We start from the raw sequence: 16107 nt of genomic DNA, 5'->3' as shown, positions 1-16107 counted from the left end.
CTACAAAAAAAAGGGGAGAAACAAAATAAAAGGATTCTGCTTTGCGCTCCATCGACAGAAGTTGAAATGCGTAAAATTGATTCATCCTCGGAAGATCAAGTATGATCAAAGATCAAGTACGATCAATTGGTAATAGAAACGAATATGAAAGATGAAATATTCAAAATGATATCACGGTTTCTCTTATTGGCACGTTGGGACCTGGGCGAGTTCTTTTTTCAATATCTGGACAGCTTAAAAGTTGGCCTGACGAGATGTTAGATGTGTGCAACACGGTGAGATGAAATATCTAAGTTTATATGTACGATCATGAGATATCATGCCTCGTTTGATCTTTTCTGAGTTCTGTGAGCTCTTGTAAGTCGAGTCCTTGACAGTGTATGATGTGCTATTGCTTGATCAAGGAAATATGTTGACAACATGGTGACAACATGGTGAGACCAAAATACCCAATATGACCTCATAACCTCTCGTTGGGCTCTCAGAAAGCTCCTCTTGGTCCTAATCGACTTCTTGGCACAGTAGATATCAACATGATGAAATGAACTGTATGCAACATAATGAGATGATATTGGCAACATGGAGTTTCGCTTTTCTTTATGAGAGCTCTGAAAACTGCGAGAACCCATAACTAAATAGAAAGAATTATCTACAAATCACTCCTCATTATTTTTCTTTGCCCTTGGCTCGTTGAGTGCATACCGCTTTATACGAGACGCGCGTATCACTTTAATGGTTATTCAGAGTCGTGAAGCGTTGAAAGAAACCCCTTTAAGTTTCTTCTTTTTTACTTATAATTTTGCATTCTAAATTTACCCTTTTCATGTCTCTTATTTCATGTCTCTTATTTATCGCAAGCTACTAACTGGCTTTTAATTTTAATTTTACAACCTTACCACCTTGCACTGAACACGAACCAGACAGCGTAATATATGACATTAGTCAAAAGAAAAAAAATAAGAAAAGAGAAAAGAAAAGCGATTTACATTGAAAAGGCCATAATTTTCTAAATGTATAACATGGTAACCCCCCCCCCTCCCAAAAAAAAACGCGACTCGTTGAATAAGCCTATTTATTTATTCTTTTACGTACAGAACAACTGTTGATTATCACAAAATTCGATTGAGGTAGTGTCATGATGCCTCTCTAACTTGGATTGTGGCAGTACTCATTTGTATATTAATTTGGTTTATGCATACACACATATACATACACATATACATATATATATATATATATATATATATATATATATATATATATATATATATATATATATATAAGTATATATATATATATATATATATGTATATATATATATATATATATATATATATATATATATATATATATATATATATACTGATATCTATATATTTATATATACTTATATATATATTAGAAAAACAGAGAAATAAGATATGACTCATAATTGACAAATAAGGAGTATATTGCTTTAGAGAATATATTGGAGTTTTCCTTTTGGACCTTTGCCGTTCCACGCCGTCAGGAGGTATACAGCATCGTAAAGCACGTCGTATGTCCCAAAACAGCTGTTAAAACCAACCGTTTTGTTGGCAGTCTAATCATACCTTTAGAGAATTATACCTCAAAATAACATTGTAACATTGAAACATTAATTGAGGTAAGACTAAATTTAGCCAACTGAAGTTTACTGATCACGTATAGTTGAATAATTTGATTCCATTCTCAATAGTCGAAATGAGGAAGGCTATTTTAAAACACTTATATATTGTACGCCTGAAGCAAATATACCTCACCCGTATAGCGCCGCTCTCCCAATTTATATACTAACATATACCTCACAGTAAACGTCCTTGTTTTCTATAACACGAAATGTTTATTGATAAAGCCTTTATGTTATTATTAATATGATTATTATTTATGTTTTCATGGTTGCCTCTGTTTATCTTGAATACATATGTCAACACGCATCGTTTAATTCTCTCTGTATGTAGGCCGGTGAGTGATTACACTTTTCCTTTTTTTTTGTTGGTCTTATATTTTCCTTTTTATGGTCTTTGGAAAGTTGACCTTTTCTAGTGTTTCTATTTTGCTCTTTTCTGGTTTTATTTCTTTCTGGTCTTACCTTTGTTTGTTAAATTATAATTTATAGGTTTTAACTATTGGTTTATCGCCAAAATAAAACAACTTAAAAATCGAATTAAAACAAAATAATACATCTCCTAGAATCCCATTGTCATGCATGTTCAGTGGTTCGTATCTACGTTTCCCTTGGATATTTACAAAATAATTTAAAACAATTGGATTTTTTTTTCAATTTTCTGTGGTTTGTTGGTAGTTCATAGAGTATATATTTATCCTGTGGGAATTTCATCTTAAAACAAACACAAACCTTACCATGTAAACTCATGATCTGTTTTTTCACTTTCAAATGACACCAGCGAGGCACATTAGCGCGTCTCTGGTTTGTCTGGTGAGACGCTTAGCTTTTTAAGACTTCCCATGGGAATAGCCTTAGTAACTTTATAGAAAACCTTTTCCTACTTCTTGGCTTAGTTTTATCTTCTTCTTCATCACTTGTGCACGTTACTTTCTTTTCATTTTGCTCCCTGTTTTTTGTTGTAAACATGTTCATGAGCAAAACTCATGGGAACCGGTCTCGCGTGAATTTAATATCACCGTCTGACCATATTCGTAAAGATGAGAAGTGCTAGATTATATCTGCTAAGCGTTCTGTAACAGAGAATATTTCGACTTATTTTGAGCAAAGGTTTACACTTTTTAATTGCAGTTTTATGAAACACTACCGAACATGGGTCAGCAGGGGAGTAGAGTGAGAGGGTGCGGGGGGTTCCGTAAAAAGTGCATGGGCTGATCAACAGGTTACGTCATCTAGAGGCTAGCGCAAAGAAACCGTGAGGGGGACAGGGAGGGGGGGGGGGCTGAGCTCCTTGGTGGGATGTACTCCCTAACAATTCTCACTGTTAATGCTCGATATAGATTGAAACCAAGGATGGAATTGTAACACTTTAAAATGGGGACGTGGTGTGTGGATACGTGACCGGAAACCCATGAGAACACGTGATCGGAAACCCATAAGAACAGATATGTTATAAATGCAACGTGGCATGACAAAATGCCCTGAAAGGGTCATGTGGGTTCTTGTGGATGGAACCCTTTGAGATCACGTATAGCTGCTCCTATTCTCAGGGTTAATACTCACAGAAGAGAGATTGGAACAGTAGAACTAATGTAACATATGTGTTCACACATGACGCAGAAATGGATATATTTTTTTCGGATTTTTAACTTGACTGAAAAGAAACACAAATCTTTCATCTCCGATCGATAGAAGATTTTTTTTTACTCTCCAATTTTATCAATTCCAATCGATTCGCTTGTAGTGTGTGTTGTCAGATGGAATGGTATTGGTGTTCAACTATTTCTATTAATTATCATTAAGTGGCAAGTTAACAAAAATTGCTGTTTTTCGGTACTTTCTAGTTTTCAAAAAAAAAAAAAAAAAAAAAAAAATCGATCGAAGATAGCTTATCTATAGGTCATGGGATACGTCACATGACGTCATAACTGATGACGTCACATCAGATTGCGGGGTCGCAAGGGTCGCCGACGTGCAGCTATATACGCAAATAAAAGAGCTAGTGTCCTAGAGCAGTTTACAGAATGTAGATGCTCGTTGAAACAGATTGTCGAAATTAATGATTCCTAACTACTGCCAAAGGGATAAACAGCACTTAAACTCGTTTATTTCTAATTTAGAGAAGAAAGAAAGAGAGTAAAAAGTAAAAAAAAAATGTTTTAAAGCGGTATATGTCATGTGAGATAAGTCTTAAAAGCGTCTCTAAATCATTTGATAAAAATAAGAGCGTGAATAACTATATTATGTTGGAGTACAATCAGCGGTAAATTTCCATAAAATCCAGAGCACGATCTTCTGTTTTTTTGTTTGTTTTTTGAGGGGGGGGGGGGAATTGATATAAAATTAAATAAAATGATAGCGGTCTATGTTATAGTTTTGAAAGATTTAAAGAAACTGAAGTAGCCTTAAGGGTTTTCTTTAATTATTATTATTAGTATTTTTATGTTTATGTCCAATCTCCACATTCCGTCAAGATGCCATGCCTTTAGCTTGACTAGTAGCCATGTTTTATTTCAAAAATTAAGAACGACGCCCCCATTTTTTTTTTTTTTTTTTTGCTTTATTCTGTTTTTGTCAGTAATTTACTAAAATAATAACATGACTAGAATTGAGCGATGAGTAACCTAGAAGTGAGCGAAAAAGTTAGGTATTCGCTTTTTCCGAATAAATGTTCATTTCGTGCGGATAAAGAGTCGAGGAGGATTTATTCCATTGAAATTTTTAGTTTAAGTATAAAATTAAGGTAACTATAGTTCGGATATAATTTTGCGAAAGTTTTGCGACCGAAGAAAACCATTTGCTTTAAATTTTATGTTGTATATGTACATCCTCGATTTCTTGGAACCACCATACGCCCCCTACCCCTCCCCGCCCCCACCCACCCACTGAAAAATTATCGAACAAATGAACCTTTGAGGTTAAAAAATAAGCCATCAGATCTTACCAAAATCTTACAAACAGCTGCGATGTCACTTTTGCTAATTAATCGGAAAACAGCGCTGATGCGCATCGGTAATCAATACATTAATGATTTAATTAGAAACATTCCTACGAGTATGCTTGCTTATTCAAGGGCTGTTCAATTTCCTTGACGGTGTGTTTACCTTTCTAGAACGACAACTGACATGCGAAGTGGAAACGCGAAAATTACGTCATGCATTACGGCTTACTGCGCATGTGCATGTGTAGCTATACAAAACAGCCTCGACCCACATGTGTGCTGTAGTACACAATGGAATGTGTCACTCCTGTTGAATTTTGATGTTATATATATAGTTTGGAAACCAAGGTAATTGTCAAAAGAAACTCACAGTTTAACTTACAAGTAGATAGCTAATGAACGTTGAGAAATATGCAAATAGCCAGAACAAAGAGCCCTTCACTCCCCCCCCCCTCCCCAACCCCATACTACTACCATCCTTACCCTCGTATCATATGTCTCTATCGCCCCGAACCTATATCCGGCCTATATTTGAAAGCCATCAATCGCTCGCAAGGTGAAGTTAAAATTCCATACGACATCATGAGAAATATATCATGGATACGTCAGATGTTTGGACGCGAAAATTGCAAAAAATCGGATTGTCAAAACTAAACAAAGCCCCTGGTAACCATCCAGATAGACATGATTTTGATCTTCATAAAACAGTTCTCTTCTCTGCCCCCCCCCCCCCCCCGACGTCCATATTAGCACTCTCTTCTTGAGGTACAACAAACAACACGATCTATTTTATGAACTCACCCTTGACCTTCAAAATGTTACTGTGAGTTTTTTGCGAGGCTATACACCCCGTAGTAACCGACATTTTACAAACTTCTCTGGAGCATAATAATATTGACACGTTTGTGGCTTTGATCGTATGGTACAAGAAAGTCATTCTATGCTCCCACCACGATTAGACAATAAAGTATGGCCTTATAGCATCCTGAGATTTAAAGAGTGACAGAGTCTAGGCATGCACAAAGCTATAATTTTGATATGATATTGATCGTTAAAACCTGTATGTTGTTATCAATACAGGCTATATGTTTCTATACCACATTTAATTATGTTCGAACTGACATGTCGGACATGTTGGATTATGAATGTTTACAATTCATTACACATTGTGTTCAAGGATAAATGGTATTGAATGTGAACGGTTGCTCTATTGTCCGTATGAAATTAAAAGAGAAACTGTTTTTGCTTAAGTTATTATACAATTTATGCAATCGATGCATGAACATTAAACATTGTTAAGTCCTGCGTTTGTGGCTGACTTCAGCAACAATGTTAGTCTTTAAAATGAATCCCAGTGATTTAGAATCTCTTCAATCTGAAAATCTTTAAAAAAAACCAATAGCTGTTTATACATCAACACTAGTATATTTGTCTTTCTTAAAACATATCAAGAATATGATTTTCCAAAAGTCACCCTTTAAGTTCATACAGTTCAGAAGGGTTAAGAGAGAAGTGTTGTAGAAGCTGAGCCTGTTTTGTATATCACGGAAGGGAAACTACTGATGCCCAAGGGGTGACGTTAAAACCGTTAAAGAGGCCATGACACGAAAAATCCAACTCATCGAGAGTAACTTCCTCTGAATCTATGAGAAAATCTATGTTCAAAACTATCCTCAACACCCTGAAAACCTCAAGGACTAATTAGTAATTAACGTTTTAATATTCGCATTCGAAAATAGATATCTGAGAATGCGATTTCACAACAAGACAATGATGACGTCATGTTAGGAACACACGTGCAAAGCCCAGGCATGTATCGGATGCGCGACGATCATACCGTTCCATATACAGTACACGCACATTTACACTGATAGAACAACCACTGTATTACGCTATATCGTTAGTAATTTCAAGTTTTTTTTACAACTGTTGTAAACTATCCGAGAGAAATGCCGGTCCGTTGTGTTGTTGGGGGCTGCATAAATATCATTACCCATGCAATTAGCCTTCATCCATGGCTGAAGGACGAAAAAAACACGGCGATTATGACCAAGTTAGTGCACAACACCAGGGCCGATTTCACTGGGCCTAGCCAGTATGCAGCTCCGAATGAAGCGAACACTTCACGGAAGCATACTACGATCCCTCCTTTTTGTTATGAAATAAAACAAATGGACTTTAACGGTTCGACATAAAAGAGTCATTCTTCTGTCAAGTAATCCACAAAAAACTACTCTGAAGACCAGATCGGGGAACAGGAAACCTCCAATGGGGCAAGTGGCGATCCTTAGGAGGTAGCGCGCTGAGCACTAGTAGTACTATAGTATTAGCGTTACTACACTGAAGTCGCAATAGACGAAGAGATTTTACTGTATCATCTAAATTAACACCCCCTTCATTGCTCTATTGTATACTAATAAGCTATGAGGTTAGCTTCAGAAGCGATGGGTTACATCTTCTTGTGAACAAATCTCAGTGCCCCAATTTATTTCTGGAATATGCTGGATCAGTTAGTTATAGCAATAATTTCTTATTCCTATTCCAGGAAAACCATTTTTTATGTTGTGGAGGGAGTGGGGGTAATGGGGATGGGTCAAAATACTGGGTAGGTAAAAAGATTTTATTCCAAAGGGTGTTTAATTAAATCTCAAAGCGATTTATTTTAAAGTCACAGAGCCAAAAATTCACACAACATAGTTCAAGTGTTAAATCATTGAACAAAATTTATTCAATATCAGTTCTAGACAGTCATTCTGGACAATCTGAACTAACATTAACAACAATCATTGTATTATATGACATAAAAGTAAAACTGTACTTTCCATAAACATTATCATTCTTAAATTACACTAATGTAATTTGTGACATCAAAGGAGGTTAAAAGAAAACAACTTACATGAATTTTTTGGCTTTAAGCCTACAAAGCAGTTGCATGTCCATCGCTATCAATCGTTGTTGTGACAAATTAATTAGAATAATCCAGAAGCAAATACAATAAAGGGTTATTTAAACCAAGAAACACTGCACGAAGTAACTCACATGCAAAAATGTTACACAAGCACGACGACACGTACAACACTGATGGGCAATGTGAAACACAGCATCACACGCATTAAAACAATCGAAGACCATTAACAGGGTGTACTGCTGAGTTTTTGAAGAAAGACTACAAAACAAACCAACTGCTGCTGAAGAAACAAAGTCTAAACATTCAAGAGTTCTGCTGCCTCCATTGGTCTCTATTATGACTTTTCTGTCAAATATCATTGGTGATATGGATATTTTGGCTTCCAGATTAAAGGTACGAATCAAACGTCTGGGAGGTAAATGCCCCTAAAAAGGTCAATGTCCGTTCCCTTATGCACATATTATATGACATCACGGTCACGCCAATACTTGTGTCCAAATGCTTCAAAACATGCCTTTTCTTTCATTGTTGATGTTGGGTCTGGAAAATAACCTTTTCATCCTGAATTAAAAGTCTTGAATTTCAATATATCAACACTGAGGGAACCCTGACGGATTGATAATCCAACACAATCGTAGTTTAGAAAAGGTGTTTCTGGAGGAATTTCTCAACCAAGCTTCCTATACAATGAGTTTTCTCCTGGCAACTTGAATCCAGTGTAATGACCATTGGCTGGAAAATCACTTCTGATCCTTTGGACTGCACATGATGGTAGCACAACCCTGACGTGTCTTGCTAGGAACCCCAAGTATCATTGAACCTGTTGACCGTAGGCTATGTATCTGTACTGCCTGGGAAAAAATTTATGAAAGTTCAAAATGTATTAATGTTGGCCATGATGTCCACAATAACAAGCAGGCATACAATGTACAGTTATGATTACATTTGTTGTGATTTTACACCTTCCGTGTATCATGAAACATTCTTTTGTTTCAGAAAATTGATTTGCAAAACTCCAGGCCAAAGTACTAGCCAAGTAATAATGAGTATGAAATAACACATATGCCTACCTAGCATGGCTGCATAATGCAACTTACATCCCCGAGCCAAACTTTCAGTATGCAACCAACCCTACTAGTACTACACACTCTACATATGGGTTGTAAGTTACCGTAACACAACGCACAATACGGTTTAGGGTGTTCCGCGAATTCCAACAACACATGCACAAAATGGACTGGATTTTGTTTTTAAATGCTTCGTTTATAAATTCTTACCACGTTGTATGTTCCTTGCAATGGTTTCGAACGGATGTCGTCTTCGATATGTTGTGGAGCTTCAATTTCGGCTCGTTTAACAGGCTCGAACTGATACGGTTCTAACACCTCCGCTCCACCCTCAACGTTCGGTTCAATATTGGAATGATCATCGCCTTCACTCTCTGCTTCGAATATGAGAAAGGGCACTCTAATTATAGCCCAATTTCACTGCCTAGTGAAGAACCATTATCACTTTGAACTTCGGTTGCCGCAATTGGTTCTGAATCCGCCATTTCACAGGAAATTTTGATTTGATATCGCACTTGTGATCGGTGTTTTGTTTAGTAACTACTAGTGGTATGTGTACTTGTCTACTGTGTACGTGAATGGTATGTTCGGAGGATCGTAAAGCAGCGACAACAAATGTGTTCAAAACGTGACGTCACATGACGTCATGCGAATCGGAAAATTTTCGAGTAAACAAAGTTTCAAACGCCGAAAAGGGTAAATTCATACTCAATTTTCGACTTGAAAAATCAAGTTTTAAACTGGCAGATTGGTTGATACATGTTCTAGAGAACATTCTTTGATGGATCCCAAAAATATAGGACTTTGAAATTTTCGTGTCATGGCCACTTTAATACGTTCACAGAATGACATATCGAAGGGAAAACATAATTTATCTAGTCGTAAAGTTTATGCACTATACCAAAAATATTTTTGGACAACATGAGCTTGTCTCGAATTCTCGAAATAAATTTGACAACAAAAAAGTCATGAAAAATGAACTGTCGTCGCTGAGTTCCTTGAGAGTATACTCGTATAAAACACGAGATTGTCCGACGTTATTTAAATAAAAGTTATTTTTAAGCGACGTATATCATTGCTATGTATGTAGTTCATTGGTACAGTCATAGATTATCATTCCAACCAGTTCCAACCAGTTCGTCTCATCTCTCCCAGAACTCATCAAGTAGGCTATTACGAAATAATCCACCGTACTTTTTACAATTTTCTCAACATTTTTTAATCAGTAGTGATGGCAAGTACCATGCGCCTTGATCCTTCAAAAAAGATGTAACAAATTCAGGACAGATGTTGTTTATGCAAATAAGATAAGTTACGTCTCAATATAGTTTTAGCTAGCTATGAAAGTGGTATTGTTCGTATAATTCTGCTGAAAATTGAGTACGTGCGGAGAACGGATGGCGTGTATGTTATATGGCTTAACATTCAACATTAACACAGACATTTAGAGATAAAGGTAGATAAACATAAGTAAATACGCAACGTATAGGATATAAAACCAGATGCACAGAATTTTGTTTAATATCGCGCAACCGGTCTTACGCGTTTATATGCCTATATTAGATCAAAAATATATTACCATTAACCTACATGTAATAATGACCATTGACAAATGTCATCGGTTGCGCCATGTTTTCTAATATCGCGCTACCGATTCCTTCTAACAGGTTATAGCATGCTAATGATTGCACGTGCTAAAGAAATAGCATCGCATACAGAAACCTGGAACGACTGAAAACTTACCATTAATGTCGTCAGGCTTATGATGCTAAAAAAAAAAGACGCAATGGGCTTTTCACTACATGACACAGATGTTTACATCAACTATACTCACAGACAGTTAAAAGGTCACCAGTATTGTCCCAGAAATCTGCTAGGAATTCAAATTATGGTCACTCATATTCACACTTCAACAAACATGTGACTGTCGTCTTTACAGCTTTTTCTTCAATGCTATATCTAATTGCCCAACTTGACACTTACCTACTGAATTGGGAAAGTGCAAATTCCAGAGCCTCAGGGGAGGTATGCTCTTGGAAGCTTTTAGTAATTTGGGGCCAATAGTGAAGGCCCTTCAAGTTGTAGATGTGCTTTTACTAATGTTTGTAAATAGATGGATTAGCGAAAGTCGTCACACGTCTTATTCAGCAGGACCCCTTTACCGATTGTCAACTCAGTCGGGAATAATTTTGTATCGTTGCCTCTCCTTCTCTAAGCGAAATAATATCAGTAGGCCTACTTTTTTATGTTTTTTTTTCTCCGCCTCCTTCTCCTTATATACGTATATACGTATATATACGCAGGCTCTCAGAATGAGATTATGAGAATGCACAATAGCATTGTTGCGTTTTGTCTGATGCTGACACCCCCTCCCTTACTCCCACCCAGTCCCACCCCCACTTTCGCCTTCCGCGCTCTATTCCATACCTCGCCTTAACTCTTACACACAATCGAACTGAAGTATAGTCTTAATTTCGTCTCAACAATGTTGTGTGATATTCAATATACCCATGACGTGTATTAAGAATACGTAACGTGGGTACGCCCATACAACGAATATGATTTTACTCCGAGAGGAGCAAAACACTGATGAAAACAAAATATGGATTCAATCTAGCATAGGGGTGTTTTCTTATTTCTTTGAGGTACGAACTGTAATTAATATGGGGCACGGTGAGTTTAATGGGGTATGCGTAAATTACGACAAATGTCAAATATATCAGAAAGTATGTATGGGATCGAAACAAGACCGAATTATTTTAAAGAACTGATTGGAAAGTATGAAAGCAATTATATGAAAAGGGCTCTCCTTTTGGTCGTCTTCATACTATTGGTGGCCAGCTGTCGTTAAACGAAACCCACTGGCTAAATTCAGCGGGCAATGCGTTAAATGATAACCATGCGTTTTTCGTTTGACCAAATTACTTATTGATTGAATTGTATAAGGCACTCCGCTTTGATTAATGAAATTTGCTTGCGTTTTTATAACAATGATTCACTTTTTTCAGTGAGACAAGACAGTGTATAAACGGTCTGTGCGAAACGTTTTTTTAATAACCTATTTAATCTCGCCTCAAGTAGTAACAGCATTGTTTCTTTACAAATTAATACTTGACCGTATATTAATGAACTTATTGGAAGTAAGCACAACTAATTTGAATAAATACAGGACCGGGTGGGGAACCGGAGGGTGTGGGGGAGTGAATGGGGCAGAAGAAGGAACACCTCACACAGCCCGCCAATTTCTTTCAGATTCTGATCAGGTTTAGGTTAGGCTTCTCATCAAGTACATTTGCAATCGTGCATTTTGCATAAGTTTGCCCCTCCAATCCTGGAAACGAATATTTCTTTTCAACGCTTCATCTATAGCCACTATCACATTATACAGGATTTTATCTGCAATTTTGCTAATTATATTTTATTTCCAAACTTAGAGCCCACGAAAAGCTATTGTTCAAAATTCTTCTTATACCCCCTAACCATCGTGGTTTTAGCATTTGATTTAATTGCGCTTTTAATGACACTATTCAATCCCCCAAGACAAATGCACAAAGACACGCCTACCGAGTTCGGTTGTTAAATTTAACACGCCCCCACCAGTACCACGCAGTGTCAGTTCAATATCGCTTACGCTCAGTGCGTGCCGAGCTTGAAAGTATACCCGAACTTGCATAACGATAAATGATTGTATTTCAAAAAGTGATCAATCGAGTTATCATCTAAACTTAGAAAGCGTATTGGACGTTTATAAACGAATTTTCAAGAATAAAGTACTTCTATTAATTGTTCTTCTTTGTGAAAATTTGCTGATTTTTGTTTAAAAACAAAATACTTGTGGATTTTAAAATTCTTCGATATCACCCTGGGACCTTCTTTTGGTTGTGAGGGCGTTTGTGTCTGTGTGTAGACCTGAATCTGTCGAAACGTGTTGATTTGTTACATAGTGCAATGTACAGGTATACCGTAGCTCATTAGATCTGCCAGTAGGCCTGTACGTATAGACCTATGTAATTAGAGGGAACTGTGATTACGAAGCCTGAGTACTGTCTGTGCCGTTAATGTTGTACGAGGATTGTCTTTACTTTCTCGGCCAAATCCAGTTCGTTAGAGGTACGTATTACTATTACGTTTCTTAATTTTTCTTTATTTTTCTCTTAGTTATTGGCGTTTCATTGCGAACGCCATAAATTGCATGCAAAATTTCTCACTATTCTCAGTGCATAACAGTAATAGTATACTAGGTTACTGAGGAAGGTTTAAAAGGTACTCGTATATATATATATATATATATATATATATATATATATATATATATATATATATATATATATATATATATATATATCTAATATATTTCTTGGGGTCCGCGAGGCACCGGATAATGGGCTTTGATATATTATGTACGGGGTATATATGTGTGGATTGTTTTAAGAAACTTCAAACAAGAAATGACTGAGATTCAACTGATAACTCTTAGATTTAATGAATTAGTACTAATGGAGCATGGTCGAGTATTTAAGTATAGCCTGATTATGTCTGTAACAGAGGAGTTAACTTAATTGCTATAAAGAAAGAACGCCATCGACTTTGAATGCGCCACCGTAACTCCGGGGGGGGGGTGGGGGTGGCGAAGGCGGAGGGCACAGGGTAGGGGTGGGATACGCGTCAGACCAACACATTCAAGGGAGTTCCAGCGGATATATCAATCGCTGGTCAATATATATATATGTATATTTCTTCACGTAGGCCTATATGTGTATCAACATTGGACTGTTGATCAGAGCAGATAAGGATTCGAATATGGCCGTCTGGTTTCAATCTCGAAAAAAATATTAAATGGGCGACTTCCTCCCGAAAATGCGCGCGAAACGGGATGCCGAGAAGGGCGAAGGGCTTGTAGAACCAAAGCATGCCCGCACGGCGTATTGATATATACGTTTAGCATATAGGGTTATTTAAGCTGCGGGCGGGTGATCCAGGGTTTCTCGAAAAGGGGAGGGGGGGGGGGCAGAGAAGCAAAGAGACAAAGTATGGGTGGTGTATCGAAATTGCTACCGAAATAGCGGTGCAAACTGTAAGAAAAGATCTGTGAAATTCAAAGAATGCACGCGCGAAGTGTATACTAAAACATTCACCACTATATTGCTGCACCATCAAAATAATACCGTTGTAGCTCATATTTAGTGTCCACAAAATTTCAGAAGGGAGGGGAGGGGATATGGAGGGCCCCTTTGGGACCACCTTGCCCGGACTGATCCGCTCCAGATATGGATAAACTTCGAAAAACAGACTTGGCTAAAGCTATACCGTTGAAAGTAACGAATGTCTTATGTTAGTGAATGTTGACAGGTGTGCCCCCTTGAAGTAACATTTTTGAAAAGTTTTATCTGAAACGTAATGTGGAGTATCGCTGCTATACTTTTTTGCAACAATGCAACTGCTCATCCTCCCCCCGCCCCCCCCCTTTTCTTTGTCTCTCCACCTCTCACTGATGCGAGGGTAACATTTTGGACAAAATTTTATCTGAAACGTAAAGTGGAGTATAGCTGCTATACTGTTGATCACCAGTGCAACATATAATCCTCCCCACTCCCGTCTCAACCTCTCCCCCTCTACCTCTCTCCTCCACTCCCCTCATCCCTCTACCCCTCTCCCCCTATCCCCCTCTAGACTCCCCCTATCTTTCTGTCTTAACCTCTCTCTCCTTTAAGCGCTGATGCTGCTAAATTATTTTCAGCCGGCTGTGTTTGTTAATTACATCGACTTTATTTATTGATAAATCTACGAAATGAGTTTAGGACTACGTACGTGACTCCATTATCAGCGTGGAATATATCATTCAGTAAAGAAAAACAACATATAAAAGTATAAACACTATAGTTACAACTGAAGTTCCTTAGGTATGATAAAATCGCACCTTTGACGCAAAAATTGTACGTGTTTTGTGTCAAAATGCTCGTGAAATCACGTGAATAGTGTATAGTCCTTGCAGCGTAGTAGACTTTGTAAACGAGTACACATAAATGCGAAGGTATGTCTCTATATATGGTAAGCACCTGATAACGATGTTTGGTTTGAATAGAACATAACAGGGATTTGGTATTCAGAATGGTAGATTACCCGCTTGTGTAACTTCCTCATATGTGCTGGTACAATAAATTCGTGTTATAATGCACAATTCTCAGAGCTCCCTTCTCAAATTGACTTTTTGGCCCGTATCGTATGCAAATCTATAAGCTGTCATTACGTTTGGAGGAATTATTACCAAACACACACATACACATATTTTATAGTATCTCTATTATGGAACGCAAAAAGGGACCAAAAAATCGTTAAAAACGGCGTCAATTGTAGCAACAACCATGTACAATTCGTTAACAAACGTCCTGATTGGTAGCAACGGGGATTTAATATATCGTTACATTAAAAAAGAAAAAGAAGAAGTTTCATGAGAGCCACAGGGAAATTTATGGACGGGAATCCCCAAAATACAGACAAGGTAAAATTAAAGAGAGGAAAACAGAAGGAACGCGAACTGTCGAAAAGGATTCAAAGTACAAAAAACAAAAAACAGGAAACAAAAATGAAAAGCACAGACCCACGAAACAGCGGAGAGGCAACTTATGAATATATCGAGGGCAGAGGAGACTAGTAAGAGAGGTAGGCGCCATATTCAAAGTTAACTTAAATTATTGACACTGTGAAAACTAAAAAAGAGACATTAGTCCAACTGATGTTGCTTGAAAACTGTCTGTAATGTGCGAGATGTGATGTTCTGCAGAGAGGCTTTGGTATCTCATGTACTACCTGTTTAATATACACCCCCCCCCCCCCCGCCACCCAAAAAAAAAATCCATTTCAATGTCCTCCTATACAGGTTAAGTTAATAATTCATGTTTAACTAACCTAAACGTAGATCTCATCCAATTTAAAATCTTCCTGCTAATTTGCTTTGAGTTCATGAACTCATGAACTGATGAACTTTGACAACTTTTTTTTCATCATCTAAACTTAGCACAAATGTGTCATCCAAGTTCAGATTGAAGTCGTGTATAATTATACGCGTTGTTATGTTGAACTTTATTTGTATTAGTTCTTTTTTTATGAGGTTTGTCAGTGCAGACTTTCCAACCACATGATGAATGAGTCCTGAAAAATCAGAGCACTTAGAAAGCAACATGTGACACTACTCGTCCCATGAGAGCACGAGAAAACCGACATAAGTCAGTTTAAGAGAAATGTCCATTTCTTTCAATCATAGCGCTAGAAAACAACATGTGACACTGGCCGTCCAATGAGAGCATGAGAAAACCGACATATGTCAGTTTCATTTGAGATATGTCGATTTCTTCCAACCAGAGCGCTATAGAAAGCAATTTGTGACACTGGTCGTCCAATGGGAGCACGGAAAACCCCGATAAATGACGATTTCAGGACTTATGGCAAACTAAAAGCGCGCCGTACCCGTCAAAAATTGTCGCTTCGATGTTAAACTTATGATAACGTATAAGTTTTAACTAATGGTGGGTTTCCTCCGTGCCCTCGT

General features: G+C 37.4%; 1 protein-coding gene and 1 long non-coding RNA gene across 5 annotated transcripts in view; one reads left to right on the top strand and one right to left on the bottom strand.

Annotated features, from left to right (window-relative positions):
• The window catches only part of LOC139958645 (corticotropin-releasing factor receptor 2-like), a 178802-nt gene that overhangs the window by 115552 nt on the left and 47143 nt on the right, over positions 1-16107 (top strand). The window contains exon 1 of one of the 4 annotated variants that reach the window (XM_071955875.1): positions 12249-12671. The exons of the other annotated variants lie outside the window; for them this stretch is intronic. The gene's annotated coding sequence lies outside the window, so the exon portion shown is untranslated. Of the gene's footprint in view, positions 1-12248; positions 12672-16107 lie in introns of those variants that run through there. 4 annotated transcript variants of the gene reach the window in all.
• On the bottom strand, positions 7292-9402 carry LOC139958872 (uncharacterized). The gene is made up of 2 exons (XR_011789894.1): positions 8772-9402; positions 7292-8345 (listed from the first exon to the last, which is right to left on the bottom strand). It is a non-coding gene; the product is annotated as an uncharacterized lncRNA (long non-coding RNA).

The sequence above is a fragment of the Apostichopus japonicus genome, chromosome 18 (genome assembly GCF_037975245.1).
Source record: "Apostichopus japonicus isolate 1M-3 chromosome 18, ASM3797524v1, whole genome shotgun sequence".
In the NCBI taxonomy this organism is placed as follows: domain Eukaryota; kingdom Metazoa; phylum Echinodermata; class Holothuroidea; order Aspidochirotida; family Stichopodidae; genus Apostichopus; species Apostichopus japonicus.
The sequence above is the reverse complement of the archived record's forward strand: the minus strand, read 5'-3'. Positions and strand labels throughout refer to the sequence as shown.